The 20902-nt window shown below is 42.7% G+C and overlaps 1 long non-coding RNA gene across 4 annotated transcripts in view; it reads left to right on the top strand.

Moving 5' to 3' along the window:
- Positions 1–20902, top strand: part of LOC142759454 (uncharacterized) — a 118666-nt gene that overhangs the window by 27988 nt on the left and 69776 nt on the right. For 2 of the 4 annotated variants that reach the window (XR_012883138.1, XR_012883137.1), the window contains exons 3-4: positions 2565–2624; positions 3517–3673. This is a non-coding gene — a long non-coding RNA (uncharacterized LOC142759454). The other 2 variants (XR_012883136.1, XR_012883135.1) reach the window with 1 other exon arrangement.

Genomic DNA, 20902 nt, shown 5'->3' with positions numbered 1-20902 from the left:
TAAAAGGGATTTTGAACAAGGAAGGCTATCACCCCATTTTGCAACGCCATGCCATACCCTGTGGACAGCGCTTGATTGGAGCCAATTTCATCCTACAACAGGACAATGACCCAAAGCACACCTCCAAATTATGCAAGAACTATTTAGGGAAGAAGCAGGCAGCTGGTATTCTATCTGTAATGGAGTGGCCAGCGCAGTCACCAGATCTCAACCCCATAGAGCTGTTGTGGGAGAAGCTTGACCGTATGGTACGCAAGAAGTGCCCATCAAGCCAATCCAACTTGTGGGAGGGCCTTCTGGAAGCATGGGGTGAAATTTCTCCCGATTACCTCAGCAAATTAACAGCTAGAATGCCAAAGGTCTGCAATGCTGTAATTGCTGCAAATGGAGCATTTTTTGACGAAAGCAAAGTTAGAAGGGGAAAATTATTATTTCAAATAAAAATCATTATTTCTAACCTTGTCAATGTCTTGACTATATTTTCTAGTCATTTTGCAACTCATTTGATAAATATAAGTGTGAGTTTTCATGGAAAACACAAAATTGTCTGGGTGACCCCAAACTTTTGAACGGTAGTGTATGATGTTCTATAAATAATTTAAACGCCTTTCATCCATTTTCACGACCATGATAAATGACACTGTTGTATTCTTTATTGGTTATCTTTTGTTATAGCTCACATGACATTTTTTATGAAGGTATGAATATATGAGGCTTACAGAATGTATTTTATGTGACACATTTCCTTAAAAATAAGTAGGTGTAAGGTAAATTCATTAGCTGATATGTGTTGGCAGGTCATTGCTCTCTAGCTAAAAAACATGCCTGCAGTCGTATACAGCTTAAATTTTGTCACTTGTTATATACCATTGTCATTGATATTGATTTTTTTTCATTCTGTACAAATATCTTTATGTACCAAGCTTTTGAATAAATGAAAAGAGTTTATACAAAAAAAAAATAATCTGAATGGCCTAAGCACAGGGCCTCTGGAAAGACACTACGGTGCCTAAAAATCAGCTTTGGAAACAGTCATCCTTAGGCCGAATTAGACCCCTTTAGTTTGAGGCCTTGCCAAGTGCCCAGTAAAATAACATACACCAACATATTTGGTATCCATTTTCAGAAATAAATCTAGAAGCATGCAAAACTAAAAACATTATTTATTTGAAAACTTTTATACAACAAATTGAAGAAAACTGATTTTTTTTTGCATTTTTGTAAGATTTGGGAAAAAAACAAAGAAAACCTATAGTATATACCACCAAAATAAAGCCCTGTTTCTGCTTAACAAAACATACCAAATCTATAGGGATACATACTATTTCTGAAAAGTATAACCAATTAAAGTCGTAGTGAAACTGTTAATTTTGCTTTGGTTATTAAGGCCCAGAATGCATGCAGGGGGATGGGGTTAAAAACTAAACTTTATATGCTTACTATTGTAGTGGGGGGGGGGGGAGTTTAGGGACAGGTTCATGTAGACATAGGTGGCATGAGTGAACTTCACACACGTTGAACTTTCATTTTTGGATGGTCTTTTGTGGACAAAGGGTCTGCTCGGGTCAGCTTTTTAGTTAGACACTTGAACTTGCATGCAAATTTTGCAAAAGTGTGTCCCAAAGTTGCACAAAGGAGGTCATGACTGTAAACTACTAGGTAGGACTTTATCATTATTTAGGTTGGCTAATTTCAGGAAATATGCAAGGTGTGAGGTACACTCATTTTGCATGCATTGCCTATTTTTATATGGTTTTAACTTGTGGCTAAAAAAAACTTCTGGTGAATGGCTGGCAATGTTCATGCAGCATTCTGAGTCTGTTCATATGAGCACACTGGCACTGATTGTGGGGTTGCTGTTCTTGGGGTCATTTGGGCACTGTACATGGAGTTACTGTGGCACTGTTCATGGAATCACTGTGGCAATGTTCATACTGGTACTGTTCATCTGGCCACTCTAGTACTGTTCATGGGGTCACTGTGGTACTGTTCATGGGGTTGCTGTGGCAATGTTCATGCAGGCCCTCTGGTACTGTTCATAGAAGCAGTCTGGCACTATTCACAGGGGCACAATGTTCATGGGGTCACTATAGGGTCATGGTAGCTTTCCTGAAACATACATCAAACGTACAGAGAAAACGCAGTAAGAAATGGGCCTTCTCTTGCTTTGCCTGCATACTCACTAGGGAATTACACAACTGCCATTGAACGTAATAATATATACTAAAACAGTAAGCGTCCAAACTTCCACTAGTGGTGGCTGCAGGCAGACGGAATTGTATCGTTTTACTTGGAATCCTGTTTAAAAAAAACGATTCTGCCACCTGTATAGGTAAATTATAAAAATTAATTCGTACTTAATTATGAATCCTAAAAATGAAATGCTGTTCAAAGTTGAAGGCGTGCTTTAAAATGTCTGAGAAGGTCTCCGCTGCCATATTAGACCGAGTTCAGGAAAAAGCACATTATTATTTTGGAGAAGATTTATAAAACATTAGCTTCTATAAATATGGGATTTATCTCTCTCATATATTACTTTTTTTTCTAATGTTCTTTTTTTCTAGGTGAAATAATTGTCCTAAAACTGTGATGCTCAGGATCCAAAGGCTGGACCTCAGAACCAGGTAAAGTTTAGTTGCACCTTGGCTTTTTAACTGCACAGTGCCACTCCTGACTATTTGGAAACTGCAACAAAGCCACATTCATTTAAATAGGGCTGTGTTGCAATACCAGATACAGAGCCTGGCCAGGAGTTATGTCAGAGTATATCCAAAACGCTTGGCTCTTTCTCTAAATCCTATAGACTGTAATGGAGAGAATCGTGCGCAAATTCTGCTACCTCCCCAAAGAAACTGATACAGCAAATGGTCACAAGTGGCTGATTTGTATCAGCAAACAGGAGTCAGGGGACACCTGTTCTTCCTATAGGTGGGGGTCCCATCTCTGGGACTTGCACCTATCAGGCATTTAAGGCATTTCCTGTGGATATGCCATCAATCCCCCAATTGGGAAAACCCCTTTAATGCCAATTATTTATGGATACTAAGACAGATTTATCAATGTCAAACCATAAAACTGTCCTTTTTGCCCATAGCAACCAATCACAGCAAAACTTTCATACTTCCTATTCAGGTTAAAACTCCTTTTCCAGGTTGAGGATTTCAGTCACAATGCTGACATAGGTATGCCTAAAGGTGTCTCCCCTACATCTATCTAGTGGTATTGGCAGTGTACAGGGGGACAAAAGTGCAGACAGACTTCCTTTAAGAAACTAAAGCTGCACTCAGTAGCAAGGACTGTTTTACTGTTAGACAGTTTTGATAAATGTGCCCAATGGTATTTTAATATCATTTGTATTATTTACGTGTTTTTTTATTTGATATTGCAGATTTGTAAATTTACAGTTTGATCAGAAAATGAATACGCAACAATAACAGCAACACCAAGAACAACATAAAATAGCTGTGATACAGTGCTTCTTGTCTTTGTTCTCATTTTGGAGTTTTTGTCTTTTAGGATTTGTTCACATAAATGTGGTAATGAGTCATCATACATTGCTGAATTAGTGGAAGGTTGCTTACTAAGGTTTTCCAGAGAACATTAGCTTGGTTTTTGCCAAGTCCATTTTTTTCTGCACAATGACGAAGCTCTGTTTTAAAGGGATATTGGAGCAGTAAGTTGTTTAATTTTTACCTGCTAGCTGAGTGTTTTTAACATTATTGCACATAATTATTAATATGTTTACATAATACATCTATCAGAACCTGTTTAAAAGGTAATACTTATGGAAATTGCTTGCATTAGATGTACACTGAATCAAGATATTGCTTGATTAATATTGCAGCTCCCAAAAGAACACACACACAATGCATGGCCACTTACTGAAACAGGAGCAGGTTAATACACCTCCACCTAGCAGGATCTGATAAAACAGCCACTCACACGTCTCCTATTCATGAGGTGGGTGGCTGCCTAGTATAAACATTGCACACAGAAAAGGCTTCTATAAGTGTGCCAGTAGCACTGTTGTGTGTAGTGCGCCATGCTGGCTTACAGCCTATTAGTTGCGCCCATCGTATTCCATCAGGTGGACTGCCCAGCACATATCAGGTGCACTAAAACAAGCGCTGACATGCCATTCTCCCCCAGCATTAACCTTTTCCCGCAAATGGGTGTGAATGTATGTCCTGATTTAGGGCAATAGGGCATACAGTTACGCCTTGTAGATGAAGCAGGATCTGTGCTCGCTTCATCTTCAGTGGGTGTTGGCTGTAATATACAGCTGACATCCCACTGAAATGGCGGCGATTGCATCTACTGTCGATCGCCGCCATTTAACCCCTTAAATTAGTACAAATCCCAGTTTAATACACTGGGCTGGTTCCTGTTATTCCCTCCCGTATCAAACTCTGAATTCTAGAAGGAAGGATAAATCTCTAAAACATAGCTTTTAATTCAGACCCTAAAATCTATGGGTTACTGCTATGTTATTGTTTTTTTTAAACATATTTTACATAGTGACATACAAAACACAGACACTCATATTACTGAGCACTAGGGCTTTAATTTTATAGGCCCCATGCACACGAACGTGCTTTGGCGGCCGCAATTCCCCCGAAAATCCACGGGAGAATTGCGGCCTCATTCATTCCTATGGGGCCAATCACACGATCGTGGTTTCCACGGTCCGTGCATGGCCCAGGAGCCTGGACCGCAAAAAGAACGGGGATGTCTTGTTACGGCCAGGCTCATAGCAAATAATGGCCGCGGCCATTGCGTGCGGCTCGCGGGTGACACCCCGCATCCAGCCGACCCGAAAATCACGGCCGTGCACATGGCTACAGTCGTGTGCATGAGGCCATAGGTTTGCGTCAGGAGCATTGAATCAATTAGGATCGCACAATGGTGCTCAGTATCATTTCCTATAGCTCAGCTTCAATTGCCCTGACTGTTGATAGTGTGTCTGGGCACCCGTTCTCAAAAGAATGACCCTGCTATCACCTGAACCTTTCCATAGAATGTCCAAATTGCTTCCTTTTGATTGTATCTAGCTAATCGCTCGATACTGGTGAACGCAAAGGAGTGATTAGCTAGATACAATCAAAAGGAAACAGTTCCCCAAACTGCAAACAAGGGAAGGACCCAAAAAAAGTGCAGAGTGTGTTCCAAAAAGGGTATAAGAAAGGACACCATTTATCAGTGCGACACCAGTCCCAAAAATCCTGACCTGTGCATAAAGTATTGGTGCAAAGCGTACCATGCTAATCCATGGTATTAATTGTATTATTCATTCACCCCATTATTACATCATCCTATTATGCCCTGATGTACTCCGCCCAGCTTACATATACCCTGATGTACTCTGCACAGATTACATATGCACCAGGGGCGTACCTAGAGGCTCATGGGCCCCGATGCAAAAATTCTTACTGGGCCCCCCCCCCCCGCGCAAACTTCTCATGGCTGACGGTCCGCTTTCAGCTGCATCGCTGGGTCTCCTAAGTGACCCAACAATGCAGCACTAGCAGCCGGGGCGTCACTAAGGCTGGGTTCACACACACTATTTACGGACGTAATTCGGGCGTTTTAGCATTGAATTACGTCCGAAAATGCGGCTCAAAAGCGTCGGCAAACATCTGCCCATTCATTTGAATGGGTCTTACGATGTTCTGTGCCGACGGTCATTTTTTTTTACGCGCCGCTGTCAAAAGGCGGCGCGTAAAAAAGTGCCTGTCACTTCTTCAGACGTAAATGGAGCCGTTTTCCATGGACTCCATGGAAAACCAGCTTCAATTACTTCCGTAATGGACGCAGCGAAAGACGCCTGCACATGCCATTACGGCTGAAATTACGGTGCTGTTTTCTCCTGAAAACAGCACAGTAATTTCAGCTGTAACAGACGCTGCCGTGTGAACATACCCTCAGGGCTTAAAATGTCCGGGAAATAGCCCCAATACATATGTGTCCGCCCCCAAAAAAGTGTGTATATGAGACAGCATAGCATATCTATAGCACTACGACCCTATAAACTATGGATAGGATTAGATACAGTGGCTCAGCAGACAGTATCACACATGATAGGATTAGATACAGTGGCTCAGAAGGCAGTATCACACATGATAGGATTAGATACACAGCTCAGCAGACAGTATCACACATGATAGGATTAGATACAGTGGCCCAGCAGACAGTATCACACATGATAGGATTAGATACAGTGGCTCAGCAGACAGTACCACACATGATAGGATTAGATACAGTGGCTCAGCAGACAGTATTATACATGATTGGATTAGATACACAGCTCAGCAGACTGTATCACACATGATCGGATTAGATATAGGGCCCAGCAGACAGTATCATACATGATTGGATTAGATACACAGCTCAGCAGACTGTATCACACATGATTGGATTAGATACAGGGCCCAGCTCGCTGACATTGCGTCTCCAGCGCTGGACCCAGGATAGGTAAGAATAATAATTTTGCTTCTTTATGTGTTACTGATTATTTTTGTGTGTTTGTGTTTTTTTTACAGGTTCGGTTGTTGGACTTCGGATACGAGGACTTCAATGACGGCGTTTTTTTTATTCTCAATAAAATGGTTAATGAGGGTTGTGTTTTTTTATTTCAATAAAATATTTTTTCTATGTGCTTGTATCTTTTTAAACTTTATTATCACCGCCTTAGTAATGGCCGCCGGCTGATTGACAACCTCCATTACTAAGGCGGGGCTTAATGTTAGCCGGTGCAGAGGCGAACACTAACCCCCATTATTACCCCGGTACCCACCGCCACCAGGAGTACTGGGAAGAGCCGGGTACAAACCAGTACCCGACCATCTGTAGTGACGGGCAGGCACCGGGGTGGCCGCACGCTGGTAGTATTAGGCTGGGGAAGGCCAAAAACAGTGGCCCTTCCCACCCTTGTAATGCTGCCTGCTGCTGCTGTGTTGTATCTGGCTGGTTATGAAAATTGGGGGGGACCCCACATCGTTCTTTCCAATTATTATTCTTTTTTATAAATGACGTGGGGTCACCCCCATTTTCATAACCAGCCAGATACAATAAAGCAGCAGCAGGCAGCATTACCAGGATGAGAAGGGCCACTGTTTTTGGCCTTTCCCCTCCTGATAATACCAGCCTGCGGCCACCCTAGTGGCCGACCATCACTACAGATTGTCAGGTACTGGATCGTACCCGGCTCTTCCCAGCACCCCTGGTGGTGGTGGGTACCGGGGTAATAGAGGGGGTTAGTGTTAGCCTCTGCATCCGCTAACACTAAGCCCCGCCTTAGTAATGGATGCTGTCAATCAGCCGGCGGCCATTACTAAGGCGGTAGTAATATAGTTTTAAAAAAAACCACATTGAAAAAATATTTTATTGAAATAAAAAAAAACCCACACAGCCCTCATTAACCATTTTATTGACAATAAAAAAAAAGCTGTCATCGAAGTAGTCCTGGAATCCGCCGTAGTCCAACGACCGAACCTGCAAGAAAACACACAAAAAATGATTAGTAACACATGTGGTAGGGTATGTGCACACACACTAATTACGTCCGTAATTGACGGACGTATTTCGGCCGCAGGTACCGGACCGAACACACTGCAGGGAGCCGGGCTCCTGGCATCATACTTATGTACGACGCTAGGAGTCCCTGCCTCGCTGCAGGACAACTGTCCCGTACTGAAAACATGATTACAGTACGGGACAGTTGTCCTGCAGCGAGGCAGGGACTCCTAGCATCGTACATAACTATAATGCTAGGAGCCCGGCTCCCTGCACTGTGTTCGGTCCGGGACTTACGGCCGAAATACGTCCGTCAATTACGGACGTAATTAGTGTGTGTGCACATACCCTAAGGCTTAGATACAGGGCCCATGTGTGATACTGTCTGTGGGACCCTGTATCTAAGCCTACCACAAGGTAGGCTTAGATACAGGGTCCAGCAGACAGTAATCTTATACAGTATAAGATTACTGTGTGCTGGGGCCCTGTATCTAAACCTACAGTGTGGTAGGCTTAGATACAGGGCCCAGCAGACAGGATCACACAATCTGTGATCCTGTCTCCTGGGCCCCCTAAGCCTGCTACATCGTAGGCTTAGGGGGTTGTGCAGTCCCTAAACATTGATGGCCTATCCTCAGGATAGGCCATCAATAGCTGATGTGTCTCCCGGGACCCGCAAATCAGCTGTTTTGAAGGGGCCGCAGCACTCGTACGAGAGCTGCTTCCCCTTCATTTCACTACTCGCCCACACTGTGAATCGCCGACACCGATTCACAGTGTGACCGGAATGAAGGGGAGCAGCTCTCGTACGAGTGCTGCGGCCCCTTCAAAACAGCTGATTGGCGGGTCCCGGGAGTCGGACCCCGCCAGTCAGGGCTAACCTTACCTTCCTCTTCGGCCGCGGCGGGAGTTCTGTAGTCTCGATGCTGTGCGCGGCGGCATAGCGCTGTGACGTCATGCGCTGCGCACAGCGCTTGACGTCAGGACCTCCGCTGCGATCCGGAACCAGGAAGGTAAGTAAAGTATGTTATTATAGTAACAGGGGCCCGCGGCCCGAGTTACTATAGTAACTTTTTATTGATGTGGTGCGGGGGGCCGTGGGCCCCCCTGGCTTCGGGGCCCGGTCGCAATTGCGACCGCTGCGACCCCTATAGCTACGCCAGTGATATGCACCCACATTATCAGCTGAAATACCAGTAAAACCCCAAACATATCTATTACCAAGCAAAACCTCCGCTCCAAAAGCCAAATGGCGGTTCTTCTGATCATGGCAGTGTGCCCAAACAACAGTTTATGACCACACATGGGGTATTATTGTACTCTGGAGAACCCGCTTAACAATTTATGGGGTGTGTGTCTCCAGTGGCACCAGCTGGGCACAACACATTGGGCACTGAAATGGCATATCTGTAGAAAAATGGCAATTTTCAATCTGCAACATCTATTGTGTAGTAATTTCTGCAAAACAAGTGCGGGGTCAAAATAGTCACTACACCTCATGATGAATTCCTTGAGGGATGTTTTTTCCAAAATGGGGTAATTTTTCGGGAGTTTCCACTGTACTGGTACTTAAAGAGGCTCTGTCACCACATTATAAGTGCCCTATCTCCTATATAAGGAGATGGGCGCTATAATATAGGTGACAGTAATGATTTTTATTTAAAAAAAACAATCTATTTTTACCACTTTATTAGCGATTTTGCTTTATGCTAATGAGTTTCTTAATGCCCAAGTGGGCGTGTTTTTATTTTCGACCAAGTGGGCGTTGTACAGAGGAACAGAGGAGTGTATGACGCTGACCAATAAGCGTCATGCACTCCTCTCCATTAATTTACACAGCAGCATCGCATTCTTGCTAGAACGCGATGTGCAGCCACATACACAGACATTAACGTTAATCAAGTGTCCTGATAATGAATATACATGACCTCCAGCCAGGACGTCATGTGTATTCAGAATCCTGACACTTCTGAATCTTTTCTGTGACATTTCCAGCAAGGGAAACGAAATCTCGTTTACCTCGTAATCTCGCGAGATTACACGTGGCTTGCTGGAATCTCACAGAAAAGATTCAGAAGTGTCAGGATTCTGAATACACATGACGTCCAGGCTGGAGGTCATGTATATTCATTATCAGGACACTTGATTAACGTTAATGTGTGTGTGTGTGGCTGCACATCGTGTTCTAGTAAGAACGCAATGCTACTGTGTAAATGAATGGAAAGGAGTGTATGACGCTGACTGGTCACTGATTGGTCAGCGTCATACACTCTGTACAAAGCCCACTTGGTCGAAAGTAAAAACACGCCCACTTGGGCATTAAGAAACTCATTAGCATAAAGCAAATTGATAATAAAGTGGTTTAAAATAGATTGTTTTTCTAAATAAAAAGCATTACTGTCACCTACATTACAGCGCCCATCTCCTTATAAAGGAGATAGGGCACTTATAATGGGGTGACAGAGCCTCTTTAAGCGCAATGCAAAATGGTGTCCGAAAACTAATCTTGTATAATCTCCACTCCAAAAACCAAATGTCGCTCCTTCCCTTTAGAGCCTTGCTGTGCGTCCAAATAGCACTTTATGACCACATATGGAATATTGCCTTACTCGGGAGAAATTGCGTAACATATTTTGTGGTATCTTTTCTCCTATATTTGTTGTAAAAATAAAAAATGTTGCGCTAAAACAACATATTATTGGAAAAAAATGTAGATGAATATTTTCATGGCCAAAATCTGATAAAATTTATAAACACCTGTGGGGTCAAAATATTCACTACACCCCTAATTTATTTATTGAGGGGTAAAGTCTCAAAATGGGAAAATTCTACTGTACTGGTACCTCAGAAAGCTTTGCACATGCGACATGTCTCCCAAAAACCAATTCAGCAAAATATGCACTCAAAAAGCCAAATGGTGTTCCTTCCCTTCTGAGTCCTGCCGTGTGTCCAAACAGCAGTTTGTGATCGCATTTGGGGTATTGCTGTACTCAAGAGAAAATGCATTACGGAGATTTTTTTCTATAGTCCTTGTAAAAATGACAAATTTTAATCTAGAACTACATCTTTTATTTTCACGTCCGAATTCTAATAAATTCAGCAAAAACCTGTGGGGTCAAAATGCTCAATACACCTCTAGATTAATTCCTCAAGGGTGTAATTTACCAAATAGAGTCACCTTTTAGGGGGTTTTCACTGCACTGGTACCTGAGGGCCTCTGTAAATGCAACATGGCACCCAGAAATCAATCCAGCAAAATCTGCGCTCCAAAAAGTTCTCCTTCCCTTCTGAGCCCTGCCATGTGTCCAAACTGACGTTTATGACCACATATGGGGTATTTCCCTACTTTGAAGAAGTTGCTTTACAAATGTTGGGATGTTTTTTTCTCCTTTATTTGTTGAGAAAATGAAAAATGTAGAACTAAAGCTTGTCTTATTGGAAAAAGATTGCATTTTTCATTTTCACTGCTCAATTCTAATAAAATCTATGGAACACCTGTGGGGTCAAAATGCTCATTACACCCCTAGATGAATTCCTTGTGGGTGTAGTTTCCAAAATGGGGTCTTTCTTGAGGTGTTTCCTTTGTTTTGGCACCACAAGACCTCTTCTAGCCATGGTGCCTAAAATATAATCTAATAAAAAGAAGGCCCTGAAATCCACTAGGTGCTCCTTTGCTCCTGAGGCCTGTGTTTCAGTCCGGTCACATGTGGGATATTTCTAAAAACGGCAGAATCTGGGCAATAAATATTGAGTTGCGTTTCTCTGTTAAAGGGAAGGTGTCATGAAATTATTATTTTTTTATCATATTGCTTTTAGTATGATATGAACATAAATTTTATTTATTTGTGTTCTACTTTTTTCGTACTTTTACTTCTCTATGGGGGCTGCTATTTTTTTTTTTCATCTTTGTATGTGTCGATTAACGACACATACAGAGATGGAATAAGGCACATACATCCCCATAGCGAATGCGAATGGGAGCCGTTCCATTCTCTGCAGCGTACGCTGTCTGTGTGGGAACGGCGCATGCACCGCTCCCACTCAGACCAAAACGAAGCTTGTTAGCAGAGCGAAATCCGGCGCCATTTTCATGTGGACCGGAAACGGCTGCCGGACAGTAAGATGACGACTTCCGGCCACGGCTTCCGGTCGTATGTTCAAGGAAGCGAAGACGCAAGGAATGGGAGCGGAGGCGGCAGCGGCAGCAGGAGCAGGTAATATATGTTTGTGTATGTGATGTGTGTATTATGTTCGGGTTATACTGTCTGCTGAGCCCTGTATCTAATCCTCCTATACTGTGCAGTCGATAAGAAAATACCGGCACACAGTGTAGGAGGTTTGAAGATTCAAACCCCTCCTCCTGGCACTAGCCAGAATAAGGGAGGGGGTATTGTGTGAGGACACTAGAGTGAGTGTGTCTACCCCAACTTTGCAGCATAAATTAATGAGGTTGCTTTACCACATTGACCATGCTGCAATTTTGGGAACTGCTCCCTCTAGTGACCAGCACATGGAAATGTTATAAATTTGAATCTAATAATTTGAATCTAATCTAAAGAGGAGTTAAAGTCCCAGTAAGTGCTCTTCTACTTCTTTTTCTTTTTGATTAACACCTGTTCGCTGTTTTTTTTTGTAACTTGGATAATGGATAGCAAGATTGGAGGTTTTCTTCAGTGCAGTTTGCCATATGTATGCACGACTGGAGCCGGAGTTCCAGGGTGAATATCTCTGTGGCAGATGTGAGCATGTTGTTCACCTGGAAGCTCGTATTAGAGATCTGGAGGAGCAGAATGCAACACTGAGGAGGATAGACAATTTTGAGCGGAGCTTGCTGCTCACAGAGCATGCAGTTAGTGGGTTAGAACTGGAGGGTGAAGACATGGGTGAGCAGGATCAGGTAAGTAGCTGGGTTAATGTAGTTAGGGGCAGTAGAAAGGGGTCAAAGACAAGGAAGGCCGATCCGGTTTCTGACATTCCAGGCAAAATTGCCAAGTTGGGTGATGATGCGAGGGTGTCAGTCTCAGAAATGGCAGCCCTAGTGGATACTGATCTCCCTAACAGCCGGGAGAACAGCCCAGCTAGTAGTCGGCGGGATTGTAATGCAGGTAAGCCAAGACAATTGATAGTCGTAGGGGATTCTATAATCAGGAAGACGGATAGAATAATTTGTCGCCAACACCACCTCAACCGAATGGTTTGCTGTCTCCCTGGTGCCAGGGTTCGGCATGTGGTGGAACGGGTGGACAAATTGCTGGGAGGGGCTGGTGATGATCCAGCTGTTGAGGTCCATGTCGGTACCAACGACAGAATAAATGGTAAGTGGAGGAGCCTTAAGAATAATTTTAAAGAACTAGGCTACAAACTGAAGGGAAGGACCTCCAAAGTAGTATTCTCAGGAATACTGCCTGTGCCATGCGCATCACAGGAAAGACAGCGGGAGCTCAGGGAGTTAAATGCATGGCTAAAGTCTTGGTGTAGAGGAGAAGGATTTGGGTTCCTAGAGCACTGGGCTGACTTTTCATTGGGGTACAAACTGTATTCTGCAGATGATTTGCACCTAAATGGAAGGGGGTCCGCTGTGCTGGGGGAGAGAATTCTAGCTGGGGTGGCGGAGTATTTAAACTAGGGCTGAGGAGGGAGGTCAATGTAGGAAAAAAAGGGGTAGCCAGGTTAGAGAGGGGTCAGACTATATTGGTGGGGGGAGAAACAGAATGTGGGGAGAGGACTAGACAACAAGATAAGGAGATCCTTTCGTTACAAAACATCAGTGTAAATAAAAAGGCCCGATTAATGTCAAATCACATTTCTGATAATAAAAGTGAAAAACTGACTGGCAAGTTAAAGTGTATGTTCACAAATGCCAGAAGTCTAGCAAGCAAAATGGGGGAGCTGGAGGCCTTGATACTGGAAGAAAATATAGATATAGTTGGTGTTGCTGAAACATGGCTGGACTCTTCACATGACTGGGCTGTAAATCTACAGGGTTTTACACTTTTTCGGAAAGACAGGACAAATAGGAAAGGTGGTGGTGTATGTCTGTATGTGAGAAATGATATGAAGGCGAGTGTGAAAGAGACAATAGTGGGTGAATACTGTGAGGAGGTTGAAACCTTGTGGGTGGAACTAGAAAGGGAGGTAAACACTGAAAAAATTACTTTTGGTGTAATCTATAGACCCCCCAATATAACTGAGGAGATGGAAGTTCAGCTATATAAACAGATGGAGCGGGCTGCACAGGCGGGTACTGTAGTGATAATGGGAGATTTTAATTTCCGGGATATTAATTGGTGTCATGGTTCGGCTTCAACTGCAAAGGGGAGACATTTCCTGAACCTGTTGCAGGAAAATTTTATGGGCCAGTTTGTGGAAGACCCGACTAGAGGTGAAGCTCTGTTGGATCTGGTCATTTCTAATAATGCAGATCTTGTTGGGAATGTCAATGTTCGTGAAAACCTCGGTAAGGGTATGTGCACACACACCAATTACGTCCGTAATTGACGGACGTATTTCGGCCGCAAGTACCGGACCGAACACAGTGCAGGGAGCCTGGCTCCTAGCATCATACTTATGTACGATGCTAGGAGTCCCTGCCTCGCTGCAGGACAACTGTCCCGTACTGAAAACATGATTACAGTACGGGATAGTTGTCCTGCGGCGAGGCAGGGACTCCTAGCGTCGTACATAAGTATGATGCTAGGAGCCCGGCTCCCTGCACTGAGTTCGGTCCGGGATTTGCGGCCGAAATACGTCCGTCAATTACGGACGTAATTAGTGTGTGTGCACATACCCTCACAGTGATCATTATATAGTTACATTTTACCTATACTGTAAAAAACAAACGCAGGCTGGGAGGGCAAAAACATTTAATTTTAAGAAAGCCAATTTCCCCAGGATGAGGGCTGCAATTCAGGATATAGACTGGGAAGAACTAATGTCAAATAATGGAACAAATGATAAATGGGAGATTTTCAAATCTACTTTGAGTTATTATAGTGCAAAATTTATTCCTACAGGTAACAAGTATAAACGACTCAAATTAAACCCCACATGGCTTACACCTTCTGTGAAAGGGGCAATACATGACAAAAAAAGGGCATTTAAAAAATACAAATCTGAGGGTACAGCTGTAGCCTTTGTAAAATATAAAGAGCTTAATAAAATCTGTAAAAATGTAATAAAATTAGCAAAAATACAAAATGAAAGGCAGGTGGCCAGGGATAGTAAAACAAATCCCAAAAAATTCTTCAAGCATATAAATGCAAAAAAGCCCAGGTCTGAACATGTAGGACCCCTAGATAATGGTAATGGGGAGTTGATCACAGGGGATCAAGAGAAGGCAGAGTTACTAAATGGGTTCTTTAGCTCTGTATATACAACTGAAGAAGGAGCAGCTGATGTAGCCGGTGCCAGTGCTGTTAATATATCAGTTGATATACTGAATTGGATGAATGTAGAGATGGTCCAAGCTAAATTAACCCCTTAAGGACGCAGCCTAGTTTGGGCCTTAAGGCTCAGAGCCCATTTTTCAAATCTGACATATTTCACTTTATATGGTAATAACGTCGGAATGCTTAAACCTATCCAAGCGATTCTGAGATTGTTTTCTCGTGACACTTTGGGCTTCATGTTTGTGGTAAAATTTGGTCGATATATTCAGTCTTTATTTGTGAAAAATTGCAAAATTTAGAGAAAATTTACAAAAAATAGCATTTTTCAGAATTTAAATGTATCTGCTTGAAAAACAGACGGTTATACCACCAAAAATAGTTACTAGTTCACATTTCCCATATGTCTACTTTAGATTGGCATCGTTTTTTGAACATTATTTTATTTTTCTTGGACGTTACAAGGCTTAGAACATAAACAGCAATTTCTCAAATTCTTAAGAAAATTTCAAAAGCCTTTTTTTGAAGGTGCCAGTTCAGTTCTGAAGTGGATTTGAGGGGCCTATGTATTAGAAACCCCCATAAAACACCCCATTTTAAAAACTAGACCCCTCAAAGTATTCAAAACAGCATATAGAAAGTTTTTTAACCCTTCAGGCATTTCACAGGAATTAAAGCAAAGTGGAAATGAAATTTGCAAATTTAATTTTTTCTGCTGACTTTCAATTTTATTCAATTTTTTTTTAGTAACAGAGAAGGTTTTACCAGAGAAATACTACTAAATATGTATTGTCCAGATTCTGCAGTTTTTAGAAATGTCCCACATGTGCCTCTAGTGCGCTCGTGGACTAAAACACAAGCCCTAGAAGCAAAGAAGCACCTAGTGCATTTTGAGGCCTCTTTTTTATTAGAATATATTTTAGGCAGCATGCCAGGTTTGAAGAGGTGTTGAGGTATCAAAACAATGGAAACCCACCAGAAGTGACCCCATTTTGGAAATTACACCCCTCAAGGAATTCATTTATGGTTTTTGTTATCATTTTGACCGCACAGTTTTTTCACAGCACCTATTTGAATTGGGCTGTGAAATGAAAAAAATGATATTTTTTCCAATAAGATGTCATTTTTGATCAAAATTTCTTATTTTCACAGGGAACAACATACCCCATTTTGTTGCCCAATTTGTCCTTAGTGCGGCAATACCCCATTTGTGGTGATAAACTGCCGTTTGGGCCCATGGGAGGGCTCAGACGGAAAGGAGCGCTATGTGTTTGTTGGAGTCCAGATTTTGCTGGATTGGTTTTCGGGTGCCATGTCGCATTTGCAGAGGCCCAGAGGTATCAAAGCAATGGAAACCAACCAGAAGTGACCCCATTTTGGAAACTACACCCCTCAAGGAATTCATTTATGGTTTTTGTTATCATTTTGACTGCACAGTTTTTTCACAGCATCTATTTGAATTGGGCTGTGAAATGAAAAAAATGATATTTTTTCCAATAAGATGTCATTTTTTATCAAAATTTCTTATTTTCACAGGGAACAACATACCCCATTTTGTTGCCCAATTTGTCCATAGTGCGGCAATACCCCATTTGTGGTGATAAACTGCCGTTTGGGCCCATGGGAGGGCTCAGACGGAAAGGAGCGCTATGTGTTTGTTGGAGTCCAGATTTTGCTGGATTGGTTTTCGGGTGCCATGTCGCATTTGCAGAGGCCCAGAGGTATCAAAACAATGGAAACCCACCAGAAGTGACCCCATTTTGGAAACTACACCCCTCAAGGAATTCATTTATGGTTTTTGTTATCATTTTGACAGCACAGTTTTTTCAGAGCACCTATTTGAATTGGGCTGTGAAATTTAAAAAATGATATTTTTTCCAATAAGATGTCATTTTTGATCAAAATTTCTTATTTTCACAAGGAACAACATACCCCATTTTGTTGCCCAATTTGTCCTTAGTGCGGCAATACCCCATTTGTGGTGATAAACTGCCGTTTGGGCCCATGGGAGGGCTCAGAAGAAAAGGACCACCATTTGGCCTACTGGAGCTTTTCTGGTGCTAAGTCATGTATGCAGAAGCCCCTGAGGTACCAGTACAGTTGAAACCCCCGAGAAGTGACCCCATTTTAAAAACTACACCCCTTAAGACATTCATCTAGAGGTGTAGTAAGCATTTTGACCCCACAGGTACTGTGTAAAAGATAATGCGCAGCAGATGGTGCAGTGTGAGATTTGCAATTTTATATATATATATGCCATTTCAGTGTCCAATATAGTGTGCCCAGCATGCGCCACCGGAGATATACACCCCTTAAATTGTAATGTGGGTTCTCCTGGGTACGGCAATACCCTACATGTGGCTGTTATCAGCTGCCTGGGCATACGGCAGGGCTCAGAAGGGAAAGATGAGGGGGGTAAGCTGTGCGGAGTGCATCAGGGTAAATTAAAAATCAAGGGATGTATGATACATTTTAAAACAATCTTTTATACAGAGCTCTGGTTTTTCGAGACACGTGTCACATTGGTATATTGTGTTCTTCCTTATCCCCCTCTTATAGCAGACTCTGCACCTCTTTTGACTCTTTCCCTTTCCACCGGTTTGGGGAACCTCTCCTGGAAAGTGTTGCCCTGGTACGATGCGTGTGGCCTCGCTTCCAGAAGTACTGGGTGCCCCCCCTTCCTGGTCCCTAAAGATTAGATCTTGAAATTCCAGGAAAGTTCCCCTCTGGCCTGAACATCGACGTAGCACGTACACATTGTACAATGCCATCTGTATGATGTGCCCGGCCAGCTTCTTATACCACACCGCATGGCGCTGTAGGGCTTCAGGACTTGATTTGACAAATCCATCCCTCCCATGTACCTATTGTAGTCCAGGATGCAGTCTGGTTTGCGGGTGGCCTTTCCTTCATATATCCTAAATCTGTAGGTATACCCTGATGCCCTCTCACAGCTTATACATCTTCACGCCATACCTTGCCCTCTTACCTGGCAGGTACTGGCGGAATTGAACCCTCCCTTTAAAATGTACCAGGGACTCATCAATAGAAAAACACTTCTCGGGGGTGTATGCTTGGGAAAACCGGGAACTGAAACGGTCTAATAGGGGTCTCCGTTTATCCAAACGGTCAAAACTGGGGTCATCTCGGGGTGGGCACGGCTCATTATCAGTATAATGTAAGAAGCGAAGTATTGCCTCATTTATTTATTTTTTTAGGTTCCAGTTCATTTCTGAAGTTGCTTTGAGGGGCCCATATATTAGAAACCCCTATCAAACACCCCATTTTAGAAACTAGACCCCTCAAAGTTTTCACAACAGCATTTAGAAAGTTTATGAACCCTTTAGGTGTTTCACAGAAATTTAGAGCAAAGTAGAGGTGAAATTTACTCTTTTTATACCATTTTTTTTATAACACAAAAGGATTTATCAGAGAAACACAACTCAATACTTATTGCCCAGATTCTGCAGTTTTGAGAAATATCCCACATGTGGCCCTCGGGCGGTAATGGACTGAAGCACCGGCCTCCGAAGCAAAGGAGCACCTAGTGGATTTTGAGCCCTCTTTTTTATTAGGCACCATGTCCGGTTTGAAGAGGTCTTGTGGTGCCAAAACATTGGAAACCCCCCAAAAGTGACCCCAATTTGGAAACTAGACCCCTTGAGGAATCCATTGTAGTTTTCTTGGGGTGCATGCGGCTTTTTGATCAGTTTTTATTCCATTTTTAGGTGGCGTGGTGACTAATAAACAGCAATTCTACTATTGTTTTTGTATACTTTTTTTTTTACAGCGTTCACCGTGCACTATAAATGACATATTCACTTTATTCTGCGGGGCGATACGATCACGTCGATACCAGATGTTTATAGTTTTTTTATGTCTTATGGCGTTTGCACAATAAAATACGTTTTGTAAACAATCATTCACTTTTTGTGTTACCTTATTCTAAGAGCCAGAACGTTTTTATTTTTCAATCAATAAAGCCGTGCGAGGACTTATTTTTTGCGTAACGAACTGTAGTTTCGATCAGGACCATTTTTCGGTACATGCGACTTTTTGATCTCTTTTTATTCCATTTTTTGGGAGGTGAAGTGACCAAAGAATTGTGATTGTGGTACGGTTTATCAATATATTTTTTTACGGCGTTCACCGTGCGGGATAAATAACAAAATAATTTTGTAGTTCAGGCCGTTACGGACGCGGCGATACCAATTATGTATAGTTTATTTGTTTGTTTATATATTTTTATTAATAATAAAGGACTGATAAGGGAAAAAGTGGGACTTTTACTTTTATTACTTTTAAAACTTTTATTTTCTTATTTTTACACATCTTTTTTTAACTTTTTTTTTACTTTATTACTTTGTCCCACTAGGGGACATGAGGGCAGGAGGCCCTGATCGCTATTCTAATACACTGCACTACATGCGTAGTGCAGTGTATTAGAGCTGTCAGCTACTCACTGACAGCAAGCATAGTGGGTCCTGACGTTGTCAGGACCCACTAGGCTTCCGTCTATGGCATAGCCGGACGCCATTGTTTGGTGTCCGGTTGCCATAGTCACCATCGCCGGCCGCTATCGTGTAGCAGGCCGGCGATGGCGGATTAACCCCTAAGAAGCCGCGATCGCTATTGAACGCGGCTTCTGAGGGGTTAATCGGCGGGGGAGCTCCGCGATCGGTCCCGGCACATTGAGCAGTGATAGTCTGCTGTCGGAAACAGCAGCTATCACAGCTCATGAACGCGCCCCGCGCGAACGGCGCCGTGTTTACTCCATGACCTACTATTAGGTCACTGAGCGCGAACGCTACAGTTAGCATGACCTAATAGTAGGTCATGGAGCGTTAAGGGGTTAAATAAAATAAATGTGCACAAGGCCCCGGGACCAGATGGGTTACACCCTAGAATTCTTAAAGAGCTTAGTTCAGTTATTTCTGTCCCCCTTTTCATAATATTCAGAGAATCTCTAGTGACTGGTATAGTGCCAAGGGACTGGCGCAGGGCAAATGTGGTGCCTATTTTCAAAAAGGGCTCTAGGTCTTCCCCGGGTAATTATAGACCAGTAAGCTTAACATCCATCGTGGGGAAAATGTTTGAGGGGCTATTGAGGGACTATATACAGGATTATGTGACAATAAATAGCATTATAAGTGACAGCCAGCATGGTTTTACTAAGGACAGAAGTTGTCAAACTAACCTAATCTGTTTTTATGAAGAGGTGAGCAGAAGTCTAGACAGAGGGGCCGCTGTGGATTTAGTGTTTTTGGACTTTGCAAAGGCATTTGACACTGTCCCCCATAGACGCCTAATGGGTAAATTAAGGACTATAGGTTTAGAAAATATAGTTTGTGATTGGATTGAGAATTGGCTCAAGGACCGTATCCAGAGAGTTGTGGTCAATGATTCCTTCTCTGAATGGTCACCGGTTATAAGTGGTGTACCCCAGGGTTCAGTGCTGGGACCACTATTATTCAACTTATTTATTAATGATACAGAGGATGGGATTAATTGCACTATTTCTATTTTTGCAGATGACACCAAGCTATGTAATATAGTTCAGACTATGGAAGATGTTTGTGAATTGCAGGCAGATTTAAACAAACTAAGTGTTTGGGCGTCCACTTGGCAGATGAAGTTTAATGTAGATAAATGTAAAGTTATGCATCTGGGTACCAACAACCTGCATGCATCATATGTCCTAGGGGGAGCTACACTGGCGGATTCACTTGTTGAGAAGGATCTGGGTGTACTTGTAAATCATAAACTCAATAACAGCATGCAGTGTCAATCAGCTGCTTCAAAGGCCAGCAGGATATTGTCGTGTATTAAAAGAGGCATGGACTCGCGGGACAGGGATGTAATATTACCACTTTACAAAGCATTAGTGAGGCCTCATCTAGAATATGCAGTCCAGTTCTGGGCTCCAGTTCATAGAAAGGATGCCCTGGAGATGGAAAAAATACAAAGAAGAGCAATGAAGCTAATTAGGGGCATGGAGAATTTAA

Source organism: Rhinoderma darwinii, chromosome 4, assembly GCF_050947455.1.
Source record: "Rhinoderma darwinii isolate aRhiDar2 chromosome 4, aRhiDar2.hap1, whole genome shotgun sequence".
In the NCBI taxonomy this organism is placed as follows: domain Eukaryota; kingdom Metazoa; phylum Chordata; class Amphibia; order Anura; family Rhinodermatidae; genus Rhinoderma; species Rhinoderma darwinii.
Note: the sequence above shows the minus strand (reverse complement) of the source record. Positions and strands in the feature narration are given on the sequence as shown.